Source organism: Emys orbicularis, chromosome 5 (assembly GCF_028017835.1).
Source record: "Emys orbicularis isolate rEmyOrb1 chromosome 5, rEmyOrb1.hap1, whole genome shotgun sequence".
In the NCBI taxonomy this organism is placed as follows: domain Eukaryota; kingdom Metazoa; phylum Chordata; order Testudines; family Emydidae; genus Emys; species Emys orbicularis.
In genome coordinates this window covers 1,975,547-1,983,551 of record NC_088687.1, presented here as the reverse complement: position 1 = coordinate 1,983,551, position 8,005 = coordinate 1,975,547, and the positions used below count along the sequence as shown (strand labels likewise).

Sequence of the window (8,005 nt, the reverse complement as noted above, 5' to 3'; positions counted from 1 at the left end):
ACCCCGCCCCAGCCCCGCCCTGCCACGGCTCCGCCCCCGGCCCCGCCCCTGCTCCAGCCCCGCCCCCAGCCCCGCCCTCCCGCGGCTCCGCCACCAGCCCCGCCCTGCTCCGGCCCAATCCCGCCCCGCCCCGGCCCGCCCCCACCCCGCCCCTGTCCCGCCTAGCTCTGCTCCTGCCCCGCCTCCAGTCCAGTCCCTGCTCCGACCCCGACCACAGCCCCGCCCCGCTCGGCCCCCGCCCCTAGTCCCGCCCCTCTGGTTCAGAGGCTGGATGCTCCCACGTTCTGATCATGCCCTTTAAAAGGTCTCAGTTGGGCACCCAAAATCACTAGTCATTGCTGAAAACCTAGGCATTTACCTCGATGTATCTAATGCAGGGTGGGGGAGGGGTGAAAATATTTGGGACCTTGTGTGGGTCATTTTTATGCCCCCACCTTCTGCCCTGTTTGCCAAGGTAGGGGTTTGATCCATTCCCCACACGTTTCAGTCTTCCTCGTGTTCCCCACAGTGTTCTCTGTTCCCTACAGCCTCCCTCCCTCTCCCCTAAGTTCTCCTTCCTGTTCCCCTTCCCCCCCCGTCTCCCTCCCTGCCTTCTGTCAGCCCAGGGGTGGCTATATTAACGGAGTCTGCTCTTGGTTGTTTGTGAGATGGTGGCCATTGTTGTGAAGATTAGCCTGAATGTAGGAAAATGGTGGCCAGCTGAACTAAGGGCCATCAATGGTCTGATCCTGACAGGGAATCACCTTGAGACAGTGGCCATGTGAAAAAGAGGGCAAGCATCCGAAGTTGGTTCTTTGCCATTCCTAGATTGAGTTGGGGGCACGGGGAAGATGGGGCAGGGAAACAGAGTGACCCTGGGGATTTTGTGAGGTCATTAAACCAGAGAAGAGGTTAGTGTGGGGGACAGACCTCCTGTAGCCCCTCCCCACAGGGACATGGGGATACTGTGAATGGAGGAGGTGGGGGACCAAGTGACCCTGAGGACCCTGCAAAATTAATACAACCAGAGCAGGAGAGAGGGGGGTACAGAGCCCCCTGCACTCCCTCTCTTCCCTAAAATGACCCTGACTACCAGAACTGGGGGGATCCTCAGAGAGCAGAATAGAGCTGGAGGGGATAGAACCCTGCAATATCTGGAGTACTCCCTTTGGGGTCGTGCCGCCCTGCACCCCCTGCAGGAAGCATACAAGAACAAGCAGCAGTGAGGTACTCCTTGAAGGTTGTGAGCTCTCTGCAGTGGGGGGTCTTTAGTGTACAAAGACCCAACAGATGGAGAGGGCGGCCCGTGTGAGTTTGGGTTCCCTCCTGAAAGGAGCTGGGAGGGTGTAGGACCCAACAACATAAGTGGGACCCCCATTTCTCAGGGGAGGGAGGGCCCAGTAGCAAGGAGAAGAACCACTTGGTTACCCGCAGTGGGGTCTTGGTGAGATTTTCAGGGAGAGGCTGCTGCTGACTCTCAGCTGTGTTTCAGGGTTTCACATTATCCAGACAATATTCGGCTGTGATCTCCGGGAAGACGACGTCATTCAGGGGTTTTACCAGGATTCATATGTTGGATGAGACTTTCTTACCTTCGATAAGGAGACCATGACTTGCGTAGCAGCAGATATTGGGGCTCAGATCACCAAGAGGAGATGGGATGTTGAAGTAGATGACACCAAGGATGGAAACACTACCTGGAGGAGAGATGTACAGAACTCCTTAGCCAGGAAATAGAGTACAGGAAGGAGACTCTACAGAGGCAAGGTAAGACGCGGGACAAGCCCCACCCAGGAGGTCACTACAAGTTACATCTCCATTCCCCAGGCCCAGTTCCAAAATGGAGCAGGGGGTAGGGGGCGGTTCAGCTAACCTTGCACCAGGGATGGGTGGGGAAACAACCCCTTTTCCACCACCACCACCCCAGCTCTTCTAGGAAAAAAAGGTAAGAAATGGAAAATGTTAAAAGCAGCTCACTGTAGAGAAGCTGCATCTCCAGAGCCGCTTGACCAAATGAGCCCAAATTCACACCACAAATTCTAGCTCTTCCCCTGGTGTGACGCAGCATTATCAAGGCAATCTGCCTGTGCGTGTGCATGTTGGAGCACTCTGAAAAATAAACTCTGTAGAGAAAGTGCCACTGAACTTTGATTATGGAAGGGACACCACTTCTATGGACACCAGCTTCATTCACCATGTAATTCTTCCTCATTCGCCGTCTATACCATCATATTTGTTGTGTTACCCCCAGCCCCTGTGTCCCACCAATGATGGTAGCTTTGTTCCTGTTGCCTCTTTGTCCAAACTTCTCCCACAGTCATCTATGTGCTTCCTTCTATGCCATCCCCTACATGTGGAATTGCCCTCCCCATACTAATCTGGAAGAAGGCTCCCCTTGTCCTTAAAGTTTTCCCCCTCAAGACCTACCTTTGCTGCAACATCTGCTTACTTATTCCCTGATTCTTTTATCAATAAGACATCACATAATCACACACAGTCAAATTTATTACTAAAGCTTTTTAGTTAAAGATTAATCAGCACAAACATAGAAGGGGAGAGGTTAAATGCTTTAACACTCCATCTCAGGAGGACAGTTGCAGCATCGTCTGCTTCAAAATGTTAACTCACTGTTACCCCTGTATGTACCTTGTCTGTTACCATGGACACAAATTTCCCAAATTAGTTAGCATCATTACACACCCTAATCTTTCCCTTCCCAAAGAGTGTGCGTTTGCTGTTCAAGGTTACTTGAAATTTGTACTCAGTTTTTTCCCACAGTTATACTAGTTGCTTATTTCTCTCACAAACCTCAGCAGAACATGATCTTGTCCTTGGCCATCTTTACAAATGCCAACAAGAAAAAGCCATACACAGCAGAGTAATGTGTATTTCAGTGCCAAGAGGCTGGGAAACTGATTTTTCCACATGTGTAAATCCTTTTGAAATCCATAATATTGGGTAAATAGTTTTGTTCACAATTTACAAGAAATTAGCCAATTAATATTAGCTAATTTGAGGGGCAGTTTACAGCCATGTGTCATTTTTTTGTTGAATGGTCCTTTCCATTTCTAATTGGTCAGTTTATCTAGTTCATTTTTTGCTCCCTGGCCAGGACAAGATTCTTCTCTCTTTCAAATCCAGGGACTGAGAGGAGATGGGCACAAACGTAGGACATGATTGACACCTGTATCTGGAGCTTAGTGAAGCCTTTCAAGGTACTTGTGTCGCTGTGGATGGGAGCAGAGGCTTCTGGTTACCACACTCATAGAATCTGGTCGGGGACCTGGATTCGGGGTTCACCATTGCTGATGCTGTGAATTTGGCACAGAAATCCTCTAACATGGTGGTTCTCTCTCATCAGAGGGATTCCGTCTCATGGACTCTCATCCTCTCCCACTGCTGGGGTCTCAGAATTTCATGCTGCAAAGCTCCAGCAAAGGCTGCCTGGATTAGACCTTGAAAACAACTAACTTCAATTTCGTCTTTTTCCCAGTGCACCCAACTGCTAGAGTGAGTGACAGGTCATCTCATGACGGCCTCAGCACCCTCTCTTGTAAGGTCAGTGGGTTCTACCCCCGGGACATCACCGTGACCTGGCTGAAAAATGGGGAGAGCAGACAGCAAGAGACCTACTCTGAAGGCATCCTACCCAGTGGGGATGGGACCTACCAGACCTGGGTGACAATGGAGATTGATCCCAAGACAACAAGAGTCACTCTCCATCTCCTGGGGGTAAGGAGTTTGTGTGTTTGTCTGTTTTTCTAGTGGGAGAGGGAGATTCCATTACTCTCAAACCCTAAAAAATTCTCATTCAGATTAATAGGCTGAAGCTGGAATTTCCTCAGTGTCTGTGAGGCCCTGTCCTCTTTGGCTCTGAACCTCTGCAGTCAAGTTCTTGTGCTAGAGTTGGGGCCTGCAGTGCCTGGGGCTCATGTCTTGCTGTCCAGTTTGCTGCCTCTGGGGCTGTTGGATATATCTCAGCAATACAGTGTCTCTAAAGGGAGAAGATTAACAATGAGACATTAAGGCCCGAAGGGACCATTCTAATCATCTGATCTGAGCTCCTGCATACTCCAGGGTAGGGAATCACACCAGGGACCCCAGCATCCAGTCTGGTCATCTGTGGGCAAACTAGATCTGATCCTTCAGAAAGAGCTTGCCCATTCCAGATGTAAAGTCTCCAAGAGATGAAGAATTTACCACAGCCCAGGGGAAGCTCAAATCTGCCCCTTATTTCCAGACAGAATTGGTCTTGCTTCAGCTTGCAGCCCGGTCTCAAGTTAATGCACTCGTGATCCTGCCATGAGTGCAGGGGACGGGACTAGATGACCTCTCAAGATCCCTTCCAGTCCTGTGATCCAGCAGGTTCTCAGAAATATGGCTCTATGGGTCCTTCATTCTTGTCCATGTGGCCAGAGAGAGAGGTTTAATGTTGGGAGCAGCTTGTTTCTGTGTGCAGTGATGCTGGAAGAGAGGGTATGGCCTTGGACTGGAGCGAGGAGGCAGATTGGAGGCCTGCATCAGGTGGGAGAGTCTCCTATGCCCCTAGCACAAGAAAGTCTAGGAAGAATTTATTACACATGGAGCTGCCTTCCAGCCATCTTTTTGCTTGGTTAATCGGGATGTGGAAAAATGCAGCATTTGCAAGTGCTAACAATTTCTAAAAGGGCAGCCTTCACTGGAAATGTAGTCATCAGATGGTTTCACAACATAATCCTGCTACCAGGTCCTCTGCCAATTTTTGTGTCATAAACCACATTTCCTTATTCTCTTAGAAATATTTTTCTTTTTGCTGTATTATTATGTGGATCTTTCAGACAACAGGAGAAGCTGATTAGTGAAACTGAAAGTGTATACAGAACTCGGGGTTTAACACGTTTATATAAGCCAAGAACAGTATTAAAATATCTCTATCATCCCCTCTTCACTTCCTACCCCCTCACAAAACATGCATTGTGTCTGTAATTTCATTCATGGTAGGGAAATCCAGAGCTTTGAGGTCAGTTTCCAGTTTGTCACCATACTCCCACGATGGGACTGTGTTCTATTAATCATGAAAGTCAGCATGGTCAAGGGGGATTAGGGGCTGGGAGTCAGGACTCCTGGGTTCTATCCTTGGCTCTAGGAGGTAAGTGAAGGCTAATGGGTTAGAGAAAGGGGGCTGGGAGCCAGAACTCCTAGAGACAGGGATAAAAGCCAGAAGGGGAGTGGAGTCTCGTAGGTTAGAGCAGGAGGTCTGGGAGCCAGAACTCCTGCTTTCTATCCCTGGCTCTAGAAGGGGAGTGGGTTCTTGTAGTTTAGAGCGGGAAGTCTGGGAGCCAGGACTCCTGGGATCTGTCTCTGGAAGGGGAGTGGGGGCTGGTGGGTTAGAGCAGGAGGGGCTGGAAGTCAGGATTCCTGGGGTCTATTCCTGGCTCTTGCACTGACTCACTGTGTGATCTTCAGCAAGTCTTCCCCCTTACCCGTTTAGGGACGATACTGACATCCATGCTCTCCCATAATTAGGTTTATGAAGATTAATTAATGCTGTAAAAGTCTTCTATTTTAAGTGCTAAATATTTATTATGAATTGAAGTGGTAAAGGCTGGGTCTGGTGTCCAGAACTTTCTATGGTGGGGTGTAATGCATGATGGCTGCACTGGAAGGGGTGGAGGGTTGCAGGACTCAGCCTTTATCTGGGGAGCTGACTAACTGACTGATTCCTGCATTGGGATGAAAGGGGGGTTTTAGTGGGGAGGGGCGGGAAAGATTTTTTCCCCATTGATCATTCTCTCCATTCCATTTCAGAACCAAATAACAATCTGATTCCCACTGTGGCTGGAGTTATCACTGCAGTTGTCCTGATAGGTGTTATAATCGGAGTAGTCGTCTGGAAAAAGAAACGCCCTGGTAAAAAGCCTGGGATGGGGGGATTCCCTGGACTTGCCGGGCCCTGCACATACCCGTAAGGCCAACAGCAGTACAGGAGCCAGTGTCAGTACGGTGTAACTGCCCCACTGCGGGACTGAGCTAATGACACCCAATGGGAGCTGCTGGAGGGCCAGACCCAGAACCTGGGTGTGGGTTACAATTTATATGGGGCTAGATTTTCCAAAGAGCTCAGCACCCAGTACACTGAGGTCTTTGGAAACTGTCTCGTTGTGTCTTTCTCTTCTGCCAGTTGTGAGCGCCTGGGACCTTGAGTCCATTACTGAGCGTCAGGGGTCTGTGCTGGGGCAGGGGCCCTGTTTCTGAGCTGTGGACACCGATTGCAGTCGGTTCCTGCCTTGGGAACTGCATTCACTGAAATTTGCCTTCTCTCTGCAGGGAGGAAGGGAGACGGCTACACTGTAGCCCAGGGTAAGTGACAAGAGACCCATCGCCTCTTTTTCAAGTGGCCACCTCTGAACAGCCATCAGTATTTGCTTGTGGATTTTAGCCTAGAGGCACTGACACAGAGGTAGGCAAACTACGGCCCGCGGGCCACATCCAGCCCATGGGACCCTCCTGCCCAGCCCCTGAGCTCCCAGCCCCTCCCCGCCGTTCCACCGCAATGGTCTGGGTGGCAGGGTTGCGAGCTCCTGGGGCAGCGCAGCTGCAGAGCCCGGCCTGACCTGGTGCTCTGTGCTGCGCGGTGCGTGGCTTGCTCCAGCCGCGCGGCGCGGCTGTAGCGCCGCCAGCCACCGGTGCTCCAGGCAATGCGGTAAGGGAGCGGGGGGGTTGGATAGAGGGAAAGGGAGTTCGGGGTGGTGGTCAGGTGGCAGGGGTGTGGATAGGGGTCGGGGTGGTCAGAGGGTGGGGAATAGGGGGGTTGAATGGGGGCAGGGGTCCCCAGGGTGGCAGTCAGGAAGGAGAGGGGGGATTGGGTGGGGTGGGTAGTCAGGGGCAGGAGTTGGCTGTCAGGACAGGGAACAGGGGGGATTGGATGGGGCAGGAGTCCCGGGGGGCCGTCAAGGGGCAAGAAGCAGGAGGGGTCGGATAGGGGGTGGGGCTGGGCCACGCCTGGCTGTTTGGGGAGGCACAGCCTCCCCTAACCGGCCTTCCATACAATTTTGGAAAGCCCGATGCGGCCCTCAGGCCAAAAAGTTTGCCCGCCCCTGCACTGACAGGAGATCCTTGCTCCCAATAATAGGTCTTGTCTACAATGAGGATTTTAGAGAAATCTCCAACTATTGCTCTAATACCATAGAATCGTAGGACTGGAAGGGACTCAAGAGGACATCTAATCCAGTTCCCTACACTCATGGCAGGACTAGGTATTATCTAGACCATCCCTGACTAACCTGCTCTTAAAAACCTCCAATGACGGAGATTCCACAACCTCTCTATGCAATTTATTTCAGTGCTTAACCACACTGACACGATTTTTTTTCCTAATGTCCAACCTAAGTCTCCCTTGCTGCAATTTAAGCCCATTGCTTCTTATCCTATCCTCAGAAGGAGATGAAAACAATTTTTTCCCCCTCCTCCTTGTAGCAACCTTTTATGTACTTGAAAACGGTTATCATATCTCCCCCTCGCTTTGAAACATTTTGGTGAAAACTGAAACAAAAGTTATTTAGCCCTTTTCCCATTTTCACATGTTCTATTATTGTCTTTCCTTCCTCATTGACTGATGGGCCTACCCTGTCCTTGGTCTTCCTCTTGCTTCCAATATATTTGTAGAATGTTTTCTTGTTTCCCTTTATGTCTCTAGCTAGTTTGATCTCATTTTGCACCTTGGCCTTTCTAATTTTGCCCCTACATACTTGTGTTATTTGTTTACAGTTATCGTTTGTAATTTAACCTAGTTTCCACTTTTTGTAGGACTATTGATTTTTTAGATCATTGAAGATCTCCTGGTTAAGCCAACGTGGTTTCTTGCCATCCTTCATTTCTTTCCTGTGCAGTGGGATAGTTTGCACTTGTGTTCTTGATAATGTCTCTGTGGCGGACCGTGTACCCCAGCACTCCTTTGTGGCAGGGTAGGATGGGGTGCCGGCACCTCACCACTCTCCAGTCCTAACGTCCGCCTCTCTGCGGACAGTCAGTGGTGGCCTCTTGGCCT

The 8,005-nt window shown here is 50.5% G+C and overlaps 1 pseudogene; it reads left to right on the top strand.

Annotated features, from left to right (window-relative positions):
• Positions 1-362: 362 nt before the first annotated feature.
• LOC135879185 (class I histocompatibility antigen, F10 alpha chain-like) lies at positions 363-6,326 on the top strand (annotated as a pseudogene).
• The last annotated feature ends 1,679 nt before the right edge of the window (positions 6,327-8,005 follow it).